The 15,720-nt window shown below is 36.6% G+C and overlaps 1 long non-coding RNA gene and 1 pseudogene across 1 annotated transcript in view; one reads left to right on the top strand and one right to left on the bottom strand.

Annotated features, from left to right (window-relative positions):
* The first annotated feature begins 513 nt into the window (after positions 1–513).
* The window catches only part of LOC140506831 (uncharacterized), a 30,480-nt gene continuing 15,273 nt past the window's right edge, over positions 514–15,720 (top strand). The window contains exon 1 of the long non-coding RNA XR_011968107.1: positions 514–878. This is a non-coding gene — a long non-coding RNA (uncharacterized lncRNA). The remainder of the gene's footprint in view (positions 879–15,720) is intronic.
* Positions 9,936–10,633, bottom strand: LOC140503044 (transgelin-2 pseudogene; annotated as a pseudogene).

Here is a 15,720-nt window from a genome sequence, read left to right as displayed (position 1 = left end):
GTTCAGTTGAATTAGAGTCCATTCCCATGCTCACACTGAAAATATGAGTGTTTTATCAGAAACTGGCATAGCTTTTAAGAATCCAGGGTCAACTCCACGCTACTAGAGAACATAACAGAGAATATTTTCCTTTAATAAAAAGATCTATTTCTGAATCACCCAAAAATGAATAACAAACAGGAAAAATGTGAAAGAGATTTTAAATGATGAAGACGTATAGAAACAGAGGGAGTTGCTGCATTTCATAAATGACAATTACCCAGCAAAAACTCTATTAAAATTGGATTCTATCACGGAAAACAATCTTAACTACAAAGGAATGGGTGCACTAAGAAGAGAATTATCTATATTTTCTCTGGCTAGATAAAGCCTTGTAGTTAAAATGTCTGTTTGTAAATCACAGGTTGGGCTTGCATAAGCCAGCCACTGTTCCTCAGAGTAAAGGTCAGCCAGGTGCTGTCCTGCTCAGTTCAAGGCCTGGGAAGAATTCGTTAGTTAATGCATTTCACCTGTGCTTGCCTTCCTCTATTGAATCTTGTTGAAACAAAATATATTCCGGATAAGCCTCCCTGTGTATCCTACAAGGTACTATTTGTGGAAATCAAAATGAACAGGTGTTCATCTCCTAATTGAAATCTAGCACAGTTCTCGGCTGCCACATTTCCGAGTCCAGCTGCACGGCTTGTGCTGGGGATGATAGGGTACAACAAAACGCTTTGCCATTATCACTTATCCTCCAGAGTGTGGGCGTAAATAATGTGCCCACATTTGTGAAACTCACAGGGATCTCCATGGAAACGCTTAATCGCTGACATTTAAACTCCTGGTGCTGATAAGGAAAGCTGCTGCCTCTGACCTATTGAGAACAGTTTATCAAGGTAAGAAGCAGGCTTTTTGACTTGGATTAGCTAAAAACAACACTACAGGAGTCCATGTATTGTACTGCCCTGCCTGCCCAGGCTTTGCTATTTTTAGGACCGGCCATGAATTTTTTTTTCTTAAACAATCTGTATTTCCTTGACCCGTTTCATTTGGTGTTGCCCCACAATACAAAATGTGATTTAGCTGAAAAGCTAAAGAAATATCAGATTTTAAAAGGTGACAGCTTGTGCTCCACCTACACCACTTTTATTCCAGAACAAATGTAGAGTACAGTATATTGTCATCACCATGGAAGTAGCAATCATGCTGTGGAATCAGATGATTGCTAAAGAGACTCAGAAATGGCTTCATTTAAGTCATAAGAGATTGATTTCCCGCTGATGCTTGTTGGGCAAGCATAGGGATGGAAGGGACTTCTGTAAAGGTCATCTAGTTCACCTGAGGCCTAGAGAAAGGTCCAGTAAGTTGGCCAAGGTTGCATGGGTGACTCAATGACTGAGAAGAGACTTGAATTCAGGATCTTTGACTCCAAATACAATTCTCTTGGTTTGGTTTGGTTTTTAATTGGAACAAAAGGTAGAGAGATTGAAGGATAAGGATGATAATTAGCTTGGCCTTAAACCTTTTAGTCTGACTTTTTCACAGGCCCTTGTTCATAATTCTGTCTTATCACTTTATATTCATTATGGCTCATAGGTCATAGGATCATAAATTTTGAGTTGGAAGGGTCTCATAAGTCATTTAATCCAACTCATTTATTTTGCTGATGAGGAACTGAAGCCCAGAGAGGTTAAATGATTTGCCCAAGTTCACACATAGATAGTAAATTGCAAAACCAACTTTAAACCCAGGTTGTCTGACTTCAAATCCCAGGGCCTTTCCATTGTATGACAATGATGAAACTGATCTTGTTTTGTAAAGACTGATTGATAATCGACCATCATTTCATGCTTCTGTAACATATCATAATTTCCACAATATTTTCACATCATTTCTTAGTTGATATAATTTTATTATAAATGATACAATGTAGGCATATTTATAATTCTTTCCTGAAAATTTCCACAACCACAAAAATCAATTTATCATAAATTCAATACTGTCAAATATTCATCATTTTCCTTTTAGCTTCCTAAGATGTCTTTTTCTCTTCAGCCCAGGTGTCTTCCCTTAAAACAAAAGTATTTATATGCTTCAAAATTTCTTGCCTACAAGATGAAGAATCATTATTCTTCTTTTTCACACCTTCCTCTTTGCAACTGTAGCTTGACTCCTCTTTTCTCCCCACCTCCGCCTCCATTATTATCTGTTAACTGGCTTTAGAAGCCTTTACTCACCGATTTGACATTGCTACGTCTTTTCTTCCTCTCAATCTGTGGCAGGTGTTGTATCCCCTGCCCTAGACCTTTTCGTTGGTTTTAATGAGCAGTTTTAAACATCAGACATGACACCCCAGATTAGTTCCCCAAACCCTATCAAACAGCTTTCAAATGCCCTCATTCTCAAGTTCATCAATTTCTATTTTATATAAAGTTTAGGCTTTCTTTGATGTCTGTATAATGTATTCCTAGTTTTCCTCCCTAAACTGTCAAATTGCTACTTTATCATACCTTCAGCATGGAACAGTAAAAAGAGAGCTAAATTTGGAGTCACCAAACCTAAGTCCAAATACAGCAAAGTCACTTGTATTACCTTAGGCAGGTCATTTAATCTCTGGGCCTCAGTTCGCTCAATTTCAAAAAGTGAGAGTTTGACAAAATGACTTGAAAGGCTCTAAGGAGAAAGATTACAAACATGCATATATATTATAACTTTACAATAACTACATCAAATGCGAATGGCTGTGAAAGCATTTTGAAAAGTATAGCACATTTACAGAAATAATGACATAGCAATGGACCTGGAATCAGGAAGGCAAGTCCAAAGAAGACCTCAGATGCTTGTGTGATTCTGGCAAGTCACTTGACCTCTATCTGACTCAAGTTTCCTTAACTGCAAAATCATAGGGATGATAGCAGCATCTTCCTCCCAGGGTTTCTCTGAGGATCAAAAGAAATGATATTTCTAGAACATTTTGTACACTTTAAAGTACTTTATAAATGCTCGTTATTATTATTAATGCTATTATTATACTATCACTTTAAGCTCCAGAGCAATGATCCTTTTCATAGTTTGCCTTTTTCTGCTTATTAAACTCATTTTCCTTTACGGAAATAGCTTCCCTTCCACCAGCCTTTCAGCATGGGTAGATAAAATTAGAAATTTGTTCCCAGTTGTCTTTTGCCTTCTTAAGAACTGAAATAGTCTGACCCTTCCAAGTATTTCAAAGATGAAGCAAGGATGATACACTTAGCCACTTGGCCACTTAGTAGCAAAAAAGTTGACTGTGACAACCCATGAAACTAAGACAAATACAAAATAGCCCCCAATTCAATGCGTTCCCCTCTGCTTCTGTTTCTGCAATGAAAATGACAGAGTGGGAAGAGAGGGTACTAAGAATTACACTTCTTTTACACCCTCTATAAATATGAATGTAACTGTTTGAGGGAGAAATATGATATTCTTGTCTGTTTACCAACAAGTGGGTATATGACTAAAGGGATTGAATGACATCGATCCGGACATTCTTTTGTTAAATAATTTCATAAGGCTTCTACCAAGATGACTGAGAGGTGGCATCTAAGCTCAACCCCTCCTCAAAACCACAAAATAGCAAGATATAACAGTAAAGAAAGTAAAATGCCCTAACGAGTCAGAAAAAGAAAAGAAATCCCTAGAAAGTACTCCCAGACAGCAGTGGTCTATACTCTAACTCTTACACTCTCTACTTTGTTCTCCACACTTCAGGCTGTGTTCTGAATCAGACTTTTCCATCCCTTAACAAGTGGAAGTTAACTTAAATCACCCAGATTTAGTGAACAAAGAAAAAGAGAGAGAAGGCAGCACTGGAAGAAGAAAGGGTGCAGAAGTACTCCAGCATCCAAATAAATGAGAAAGAGCTCCCAACAAAAAATCTATGAAAGTATGTGCATTAGGTTAACTTTGTGCCAGTAGCTCCAACACATCTAGAAATGTACCAAATAAGTGAATATAACAACAACTGAGAGAAAAGCAAAGAAATCACAAAAATCAGCAGAGATTTGAAGACAAAGGAAATGTAAGGAAAAGTAGGGGAAAACTTCAGAAGAGGAAAGTAACTGTAGTAACCCAGAAAAGAGATTACGAGGGCCAAAAAAACAAACAAACAACTCTAGAGTAGATGGATTTCTTAAAATAATTGAAAAAATAGATAAGGAACAAAATTCCAACAACAGCAAGTATTACAATAGTAAAACAAGATCAAGAGACAGCAAAATTGGGAGAATACTCATTGAACCTATTCAAAGGGGGAAAACTGACCAGGAGAATAGAGCTAAAAAAAGATAATGTAAGAAGAGTTATTCTGCTAGAAAAACAAGATGAAACAGAAACCTGAGTACCATATTGAAAGAAATTATAGAAGAATTGTCTGCAATTACTGGAGCCATAGAACAAAGCAGAGATTCTTAGCCTTTAGAAGGTCCCAGGTTTACCTTAGCAAGAAATGTGATTAGTAAACTCTCACAACCAGGCCAAATGACACCTACTGTAAATCAGTATATTAATAAGATATTTCACTAATAAATTAATTACATTAATATATAATTTAGTAATAAATATACTATGCCAATGATACAATGTTGATATAATACATTAATATTATTGCTGATTATATTCAATATTAATGATATTTTGTATGTGTAACCTATTATGAGGAAAAAATGAATCTCATACAAAAGAACTCAAATTAAGATGCAGAACTACATATCGTCCATGAAGAGATAAAGGAAAAACAGAATGATCGACTGAAAAGTTCTATCCTCCACTACCATCCCCCAAAGGTATTAGGCATTTGCCCAATATTAACATATCCTAAAACAATAAGTATAATCTTATTAATTTTAGGTCAACATCTCCAGTTAGTACTGATGAAAACACAAAATAAAATATTAGCAATAATGTTATATTCAAACGAGAGTAACTATGACCACATTGAATTTATATAAGGAAAGCAAGAATTGTTTAAATTAGGAAAATCATAAACATAAGCCATTTTAACAATAAAAATAATAAAAGTCACATGATTTTATCTAAAAAGATCAACAAAATATGATGTTGATTTAAATAAATTAAATAGAAATACTCTAAAGCCTATAGGAAAGAGAACTTTTGTTTAATGTTATCCAGAGGACTTGTATCAAACAAGCAACTAACATTTCTTGTACATGGAAAAACTAAGAACATTCTAGGTATTAGTGATAAAACAGGGATAACAATTCTCACTATTATTTGACATAGTATTAGAAATATTAGCTATGGATACCATCAAAACCAAACAGATAAACATTCAACAAGAAGACAAAATGATCTCTATTTGTGGGAAACCTAAGACTTTGCAAAAAAGTCCCAGAGAATCCATGAAAAAATGAATGAAGACTGCTAACAGTTTCAATAAAGTATCAAGATACATAATTCACAAAATGATCAGCTTTTCTCTACTTTTTCTACAGAAAAAAACTGAAAGAGAATTCATTCTAAGATAACAAAATTTACTAAATATGCCTTTAAGATATATACAATAATGTAATTTTATATAAATAAAAGACGTTCTTTCAATAATTGAAGAGATAGTCAATGTCCATGCCTGGGCCATACCAATAAAGTTCCAATGACAATATGACCCTAATTCTTCTACAGGATTAATGCTATAATAATCAAATTACTGAAGAAATATTTTATAGATTAAGATAAAGTAATTACAAAATTCATGTGAAGGATGAAAAGGTCAATAGTATTAGAGGAATAATATAATAAAGCAGTCAGTATTGGGGTTCGATGTTAATAGCTCTCAAAATATTACACAAAAGTAGTTATCTACACCAAAGATGCCACACACAGCCCAGAACACCTCAAAACATGGCCCAAACCAGACTAAAATATAGTTCCTATTTGATTTAAATGTGTTAAAGTATTAATTTTCTTTAACATGTGGTTTTCTAAGTCAAGATGTGCCTCCCAGGGTTCCTGTTTAGTGGTTTAGTTTAGTGGTCCCTGTTTTCACTGGCATTTGATACCACTGATTTATAATACCTATCACTAGACAAAAAAAAAACTTTGAAAAATAGATCATTGGCGTAGATTAGAAAAGCACAAATGTACCTGACTGTCTAGTGTTTAATATATCAAAGAACATTAAACTGCTGGAGAAAAGCCTCATTTGACAAGAACTCTTAGGAAACCTGAAAATCAGTTTAATGAAAAACCAGATTTAAATCATATTTTACCCCTTCTCTCAAAATAAATTCCAAACGGATTAACTCCTTAAATATAAAAAGTCTTTTGAGAAAACACTTAGAAGATAATTAAAGGATTTATTTTTTTTTCATAATTATGGAGATGGACAGGAAAAATGTAACCATGTAACTGGACAAGAGATACAAAATATCACAAAAAACAAAACAAATAATCTTAATCTCAATTAACAATGTAAATTGTAAAAGCATTTTTCTTGAAAAGTGAATGCAGTTTTTGTGTTTGTCCTTCATTCTCGAAGAGGACCATGACATCAAGATGATGATGTGACTTGCAGTTGACTTTGATTTGAGTGAGGGAGGGCTGTGCAAGGTCACCAACCTCACTTTCTTCTGAGCCATCTGGGTCAAGTGGCCTGATACTCATCAGGATGACTGGACTGGAGAAGGTCCAGTATACAATGTGAGACCCTGGCCCTTTCAGGGGAAGGTCTTATCACATTCTCACTTTGAGTGAGATACACCCATTCAATGAATAGGTTTCTTTAAGTAGTTACTCAAAGGGATGGCCCCTTTAATAAAAAAAAAAAATCAAACTGGGAGGGGAAGACCCTCAGGGTTCCTGGGTAAAAGAGAAATAATTACTATTTATTAGTGAGTAGACTTTAGGTAATGGACAAAGAGGAGAGTGCCCTAAATTGGTTCAATGTCTCAATCTCTTTAGGGTCGTGGAGAAGGCAAAAATCTACAAAGACAAAGAATTCTTATTTCAAAGTTTTGGTAATTCATTTGCCTAAAGAAGGCCTTTTGACCTCCCTCACCTTCAGAGTTTTATTAAAAAGGTTTTAAATGTTTTCCAAAGGGGGAACACAAATTGTTCTTTACATTAACAGAAATACTATATCAACTGATCTAATTAGAAACACTAACAAGTTACTTCTAAGGAACTTGAAGTATGCCATTTTCTTTAGTTTCACGTTCTGTAGCATTTACTAAAAGCCTACTATGTACTGAGAATACAAAGAAAGGCACACACACACAAAACCAGTCCCTGCTCTCAGTGGAGTCTAATGGAGAAGAAAACATGCAAAAAGTTATGCAGATGGAATGCAGCTAAAATAAATTAAACATATCTGGATTGGGAAAATATTTTCTTAAATATCTCTAATAAAAGCCACATGCAAAATGTATAGAGTATTGGTGAAATATATACCCAATTGGGGGGTGGCTGAACAACTTATCACATAGTAATACAATTCAACTGTGCTGTAAAAAAACAGCAACTATAAAGAATTTAAACAAACAGGAGAAATGGGCAGAAGGGACCAAAAAATAGTATACATAATGAAGGCAGTAGTGTCAATTAAGTCAACATGGAGAGGCAACAAAACTTATCAATTACAAAAGTACATCATAGTGCCATTCTGTCAAAGTTAAAGAACATATCTCTATTTTGTTAATAATGAATTATCTCACTGATTTGAGCTGCCCCTCCTCCATAGAATGTGCTTGTATGGAATTTTTTTGTTATTGGTTAGCAATTATCTGCTGTCTCAAAACAAAAGGAAGGTGCAGCTAACAAGAAGGGTAGATCCCAGGCTATACTTGGAAAGACAAATGGTAGGGTTATTTTCATTGGGCATCCAAACATCATTCCATGGAGCACTTGGGATCTTGTATTGTAGTGCCCATGATGAGCATTTTCAACTTATGTATTAACATCTGTTTACAGAAGATAATATGATAAAGTCCATAAATCTGATAAAAATTCTCAAATATAATGGGTATATCCATATACATCCTCCTTCCCCTCCCCCTGATAAAAATAACTACTATGCAATGACATCAATATAAAAATGGGAATAAGAGAGGGTGGCCAAACACTATATTTCAAAAATGGAATAAGAATAACATGGAAGTGCCAGAGGTTTCTATACTACAGGGCAGCTGCCCCATGTGCACCACGAATTTTTTTTTCCAAGAAAAAAAGTTGAACATAGTGGACACCAAACAATATCATAAAATAATGAAATTGATCATAATGTAACAAATAGGAAAAGGCTGATTTCTGATAAGGAATCACTTCTGAATCAGCTGTCTGCTTTCAGTCAGATCATCCAGTACTTAGGACAAAGATAAAAATCAGCACCAATTCTGAAATGTAAAGATGAAAGGAAAATATGGGATACAATTGAGACAACTTGATTCTGTCCTATTTAAATAACAATGATAAGTAAAAAAAGGAGGGGGAAATAGAGAAAAGAAAAAATATCAATACAGACATCTCCATTTCCTAAGTGAGTTTAAGAACATAAATCTGTTAAAATGTAAAGAAAAAAGCCTAGACACCTCAAATTTTTCATCTACTTGAAAAGCGGAGCGATATGGCAACCAAAGCCAGTATTAAATTATTCAAATTTAAATGATTTAAAATATTAATTTATTTGTGAAATCTTACAGAGGATGATAATGGAAAATTTTGAGCAGTATTTTTTCATTAAACAACAAGAAACAGTGAAGTAAAAAAACAAATTTATAAAAAATCTTGGTGAAATCTAATTAACCAGCCAGAGCTGGGTTTGTTTGTTTGTTTGTTTGTTTTATAAAGACTGGAAATCTTTATTCAGATCAACAAACTCACTTTTCTAAAGTCTTAGACTTTAGGTGGGCCTTTTGAAGAAGAGGGGAAGGACAGAGGAAAGAAGAGAAGGCAAGGTCAACCCACCTCCTTGGACATCCCCTCCACCCCTGAACCCTGTCTCAGGCTACTAGGTAAAGAGGAGACTAGATCAAAGGGAATGCCAAGAAGGGAGAGATCGAGGGGAAAAAAAGGTCTCTGCCAAGGAAAGGCTTACCCACATGAGTGGCTTTTGAAGTCCAGCTGTGGTCAGAACAGCAGTCACCATGGGCCCCTCCCTATAAATTAAGACCCCACAGTATCAAGGCTGGTGAGGGGGGAAACAGGAAGAACAACTTTGTGGAAGAGAAAGTGGTCCCATGTTCATCTCCTTTCAAGGCAGTGCCCTGAACCCTGGCCTAAAGGATGGCTATATGGGTACAAGTTCCCAAAAGAGAGGACAAGCCAGGGTGGGAGAATGAATAGGATGTTGAAGGGACCCAGTTTTGGTTCAGGAGAAGGGAGGACGGGGAGGTTGGTCAAGTTTTACTGATTTGGGGATGGGGAGTGTACTACAGCAAGTTCAAGGTCAGAAAGCACTGGCTCTGCTCCTGTAGGCACAATAGGAGAAGCAGTGCCCCCAATGGGTAAGGATCATGGGGGGGGAAGAGGAAGAGTTGGGAATAGAAGGGGCTTGAGAGTTTCATGGGCTTCCTAGGAATGTCACTGGTAGAAATATATTGTGTGTGTGTTCATCCTTCTTTGCCGAAGAAGACCATGCCATCAGAGAAATGATGACATGACTTGCTTGACCTTGTTTTGAGCGAGCGAGGGAGGGCTGTGCAGGTCACCAGCCTCACTTCTCCTCCAGAGTCATCTGAATCCAGTGACCAGATATTCATCAGGATGACTGCAGATGACCCAGGATGAGGCACCTGGGGCTAAGTGACTTGCCCAAGGTCACATAGCTAGTAAGTGTCAAATGTCTGAGGTGAGATTTGAACTCAGGTCCTCCTGACTCCTGCACTGGTGCTCTATCCACTGAACCACCTACCTGCCCCTAGAAATATATTAACCATTCAAGGGAGGGTAAGGAAGAATGGTGATCAGAGGATCCGTCATGGCATCCCATATCTAGTCATGCCTGCCTGAGATGCTCCATGATTGGTGCCTATTTACAGCCCAGTGACATTCTTGCCCTCCTGCAGTTGGTTATCTGTGAAGTTTCAGAGATCCTCCTTGGACTTCTTAGGAAACTAGTTAGGATCTGCAGAGAAGAAGCCATCACCCCGAGCCACTGCCAACCCACCCAGGTTCATCAGTGTCCACTGCACATAGGCCATATTCTTTCCTTCCCAGAGTTCCACAGTTTGGAAGATATCAGTGTCATTGATGCCATAGCATTCAGCTACCTGCAGCAACAGAGAAATCTAATCCATCTGTTTGAAGGCCAGGCCTGAAGCCTGGATTTTCTTTACTGGACCCCAGCCTTCAGGGTATAGCCCATTTAGGAGCTCACACAGCACTATATCATCCTTGAGCCAGTTTTGGAAATTCTCTTGCCCAGGCTGGGGCTGCCCGACATCCCTCCAGCACTGTATGGTAATCCACTGAATAAGGATCTGCTCCAGATCTCCATCATACTGCTTCTCAATTTTCTGTTATACCTCTCGGCTCAGTCCTGAAGCAGTTCCCCTGTTGGCCATTCTGAGATGGTGATGCAGGTATCTTTACCGCAAGGCAGTAGATGGAGAGCTGAGCCGGCTGCTCGCAGTGAGTGGCCCAGAGTTGTTTAAGCATGAATAAAACTGGAAGAACAACAATCAGATTTTTTAAAAACTTACAAAACAGATGTAAAGATTCTACTGTTATTTTCTCTATTAATAGAAATAGTTAACAGGTTTTGATTTAATAACAGTACCCTATATGCTCCATGAAAGAAAACAAGGATGTAAAGAGAAGCTAGTGTAGACCAAGTATACACCAAAAAAGTCTGTGCTTGAGGTGGTACTGTTTTGAGAATGTTGGAAGAGTCGTTCTCAAAATATCGGCACTTTGACGTTACCCACCCTTGTTTCTTTTCTTTTACTTGCCTTTTTTTTTTTTTTTTTGGTGGGGGAGAGGATGGGGAGCATCTCTTCCCAGGAACTTTCAATAGCAGATCCAATACTGATTATCTTTTGCCCCTAGAATAGTCCTTTTGAGATAATATTTGTAATAATAATTGCCAAAATGAGATAATATTTGCAAAAAGTGCTTAGCATAGTGCCTGACAATATACTATGTGCTGTACAAAAGCTTATTCTATTTTTCCTCCCATTTCTGAAATTTATGACACCGCTCTTTGTTAACTCTTATTTCTAACTTGTCTGCCATTTTTTCCTCTTTCTCATTATGGGTATATTTAAATATTTGTATCCCTTCTTATGCTCTTGCCAGAATGTAATTGTCTGAACACACTATACACATACTCAGCCTATTTTCTCACATTGGATAATGTTTTCTCATGAAATCAACAGCAGGCCCTATATGCAATCCAGGATACATAGCCTCTCTCCCCTTTTGGGAGACAAAATAGATAAAGAACAACCGTGGTATTCTTGTCTTCTTTCTTCTGTCAATTCTCATTTTCCTCCATTTTTCCTTGCTATGATTCATAGAATCATCAGATTGTAAAACCAAAAGAGAACTTAAAGATCGTATGGTTGAGTGGAATAAAACTCAAATAGAGAAGGCGCCACCAATCTCTATATAAGGATCCCTGCAGGCTGTATATTGATTAAGTTTTAATATGTGATGTTATATACTTTTAATTGTATTTTTAGTTATTTTTTAATATTTCCTAATTACATTTTAATCTGGTTGAGAAGGCACTCAGTAAGTGCCTCCCTGTAGTGCAACCTGCTAAGCCCCAGATCTTTTCCCATAGCATCTTTTTCTCTTCCTCAATCTTGATTTGCCACTTTTTCCCAGAATGCACTCATTATTCATAGAGGATGTTCATCTGATTCTCTTAGGTGGATTCCTGCAGGTGAGCATTCTAGAAGCAATGCTTCTATTAAAGATCCACTCCTAATTCTAAGGATCTGAGTATATGTTGATAGGAAGAAATGACAAGAGACCTTCTGAGAATGTCAGGAGGCAAGAGTTGTACTAGAAGCAATATTATACAGATAGCCAGAAGAGGTAGGAAGAGAAATCCTAGCAAGGAAGATCAACTGCAGGGCATTCTTCCTCCCCCTAAACACACACACACACACACACACACACACACACACACACACACACACACACACACACTCTTAAACCATCCAGAACTCTACATAACTGTTCCATACTAGTGGATATTCTCACATCCCTAGCACATTGCTTATATTCAAGTAATCTGTGAGTTTTCATTTCTGATATTCTTCTGCAAGCAGGGTGCAGTCACCAAATCCCATTACAAACATACTGGTTAACAAAACTCAACACATGAACAGGTTTATTTATACGTTAGGGGAAACAGAATTCCTATTAGAGGTTATAGAAAAACAAAGATATCCATTAGTTAGCAACTCTTTTCTAAAGACCATTATGGTCTTAGTCATTTACAGTATTTCCCTGGCATAGTAACCCAGTGAAGGTCCCCATATTGATGCTCCTATATACACTGTGTTTTCTGTAGCTCTTTCTTTCTATCTGCTCTCAGCAGATGACACCTGTAACAGATCTTTTACCATCATGCATTTTTCCACCAATAATTCATGCTTCCTGCAGTTCTCCTTGGTTCCCATAGGATGGCAATGATTTAAGGTTCCCTACTACAAGTGACTTTTGGTTTCCACAGTACGTATTTTTTGCAATTTTCCTTCCTGCCCTTCATTCTCTTTCCCAAATACTCCTCTACAATCACTACCAGCCTATCTCTTTGAAGCCTACTTTTTACTGTAATTCCAGTGACCTGTACTGAAAGACAGGAAGCCTTTGGGATCTATAGGGTCAACATATTCTGACTACTTATAAGCAAATCTTTCTCTCCTAATTCCATAGTAGATCATGGTAACTCATGACAGTTTCATGTTCCCTATCCCCGGTACTTAGTCATAGGATAATAAATCTAGAGCTGGAAGGCCATTTAGTCGATAAATAATCATTTATAATAAATATTTATTAAAGTGCCTACTATGTTCCAGGACCTATACTAAGCATTAATCCAACACTGTCATTTTATTGATATCAGTATACATCCCAACACCATCAGCACTTCCTGTTGATCTAGAGACTCATAGGAACATCTTACTCTCACCAATTGTCTTTCAATCCACAGAAATTCCTCATGTTGATGCTGGATGGAATTACTCAAACTACTTGGAGTTGCCTCCAGAAAATTTTTTAAAAATGAGGAGAAAGAGTAGCCACAAAGTTGCTCAATTCTATTGTGTTCCAAGAAAGGAAACAGACAGAGACCTTGTTGTGGTAGGGGAAAAAAAAGAATTATTTCCAATCCATTCCAAACCTACAAAAATTTATTAACATCCACTTACATCCCAAGGTTCCATGAACTCCCATGAGCCCTCAGTCTAATGATCTCCGCATGTCTTCCTAGCTCTTCTTTCTAAGTTCTGCAATCTGTATCTCTAACCTTCTACGTCCTTAGACTACCTTATTACACATTCGTACTTTCAGTTAGGTTTTGCTCAATCTTTACGTGGATTTATTGATTTTTTTTTTGGAACTTCTTCTTTTCCTTTTTTGGTCAATTCCTATCTTTCTGCCCCTCCCCCATAACTTGGGTTCTACCCCCTCCTCTATTTCTGCCTCCCTATTCACTTGGAAGCCTTCTCTATGATAATATTGTCTTTTTTTTCTCTTTATTCTTTCTCTTCCTTATTTGCACCAAAAGTTCTCCTCATTTTTTACTTTCCCTAGTTCTTCTCCTCATCCTTTCTTCCCTCTTTGAATTGACGACAAGACCATCAGCAGGAGCGATCTTCTCCCTGCTGTTTCTTTAATGCAACTGCTGTTCATCCCTAACACCTCCTTCTATTTATTTTCCTTTGCCTTTTTTTCTACAATCAGCTGAAATCTAACTTTGTTTCTTTGCCCATATTTATTTCTGAAGACTTAATGCTTTCCCTTTTGCTCACAGCCCCAGGCAATTTAACTGCTTTCTGTTAGGAAAATGTTATATCTCAGCTTCATTTTTACTGTCATTTTGGGTCCCTGAAGGTGGCCCAGCTACGCCCAGCTGTTTTTTTTTCATTGTGACTTGATGGCATAAATGTATCCTTCACCATAGGAATTACATATCACCTCCTTTAAAAAGAATAATGCTTTACATTTGTATAATATGTGTATTAATTGTATTATTAGAATAATAATATATTTGTATAATACTTTGCTCTTTCAAAGTATTTTCATATAGAATTATAAGGAATTTGAAAGGGATATAATAATACAATAGTAATAGCTAACATTTCTATAGTGCTTAATGTACATCAGACGCTGTACTGCTTTACAATTATCGTCCTATTCTGTCCTCACAACAATCCTGGGAGGCAAAAATGAGGCAAACTGGGTGCCCACAGTCACATGGCTAGTGAGTGTCTGAGGCTGAATTTGAACTCAAGTCTTCCAGCATCCAGGCCCAGCACTCTTTCAACTAAGCCATAGAGTTGCCAGCTATTATTAGAGGCATTTTAGTCCAAACTCTATTTTAAACATGAATCCCTTCTATTACGTATCTTACTAGGAGTCATTCATCTTTTAAAAAGAAGTGAATAAAATCTCCACATCCAAAAACAGACCCTTCCATTTCTGGATTGACTATAACTTTCTTGTTTGTACTGAGATGATCATCATCTACTCTCTAGTAGATTCCATTTATTAGTCCTAATTATCTTACGTGTTTTTTTCCACATGAGAACTCTTCAAATATTTGAAGACCTAAATCAAGTTCCCCTTAAGTTGTTCCTCCAAAGATTCTCAGTCCCTTCATCATCCTTTTTTTCCTTCTTTGAACACACTCCAGTTTGCAGGGTGCTTCCTAAAATATGGGTCCACAACTGGAAACAGAACTTTTTTGCAAGACAATTTTATCCATACCCCATAGTATATTATATTTCTAAGGCAAATAGAAACTCCTCAGCATAGCATTTAATTTTTTTTTAAATTTGAACTAAAAAATCAAAACCAAAAATACTTCCATATGCAAAAGTCATAATTTGTTATACATAGATTGTTTTCTTCATGCACATCTTACATTTAGCATAGTTGTTTGTATCCCCTCTGAACTCCATTGTGCTTTCTTTTGTGTGTTTTTAAATTTTGCTGATGCTCTTTTTTTGTTTCTTTTTTTTGTGTAGCTAACATTACCACCCTCAAATAAAAACGTTCCCTTTTGACAAATAATTTATAGTCATAACAAAATTTATTTGGGGTTTAAAATTTAATCTAACCTGAAAATGTTGTTCTATACCCACAATCTTCACAAAGAGGCAGAAAAGGTCCTATGATTTCTAGTGGGGTTTTTTTAAACATTGGGTATTATATTTTATCCAAAATTTATCCTTATCTATTGAGATAAATAAAGGTATTTCAGTATTTTTGTTATTTTATTGTTGTTCTTCAGTCATTTCACAACTCTTGACCCCATTTGGGATTTTCTTGGCAAAGATGCTGGAGTGGTCTGCCATTTTCTTTTCCAGCTTATTTTACAGATGAGGAGAGTGAAGCAAATAGGGTGGAGTGATTTGCCCAGGGTCACACAGCTAGTAAGTGTTCAAGTCCAGATTTGAATTTGCATCTTCTTGATCTGATATGGGCAATTATATTTATAGTTTCCCTAATATTGACCCAAAGCTGCATTTTTAGTGTAAATCCAATCTGATCATAATAAATAACATTTGC

This window comes from Notamacropus eugenii, chromosome 5, assembly GCF_028372415.1.
Source record: "Notamacropus eugenii isolate mMacEug1 chromosome 5, mMacEug1.pri_v2, whole genome shotgun sequence".
In the NCBI taxonomy this organism is placed as follows: Eukaryota; Metazoa; Chordata; class Mammalia; order Diprotodontia; family Macropodidae; genus Notamacropus; species Notamacropus eugenii.
The sequence above is the reverse complement of the archived record's forward strand: the minus strand, read 5'-3'. Positions and strand labels throughout refer to the sequence as shown.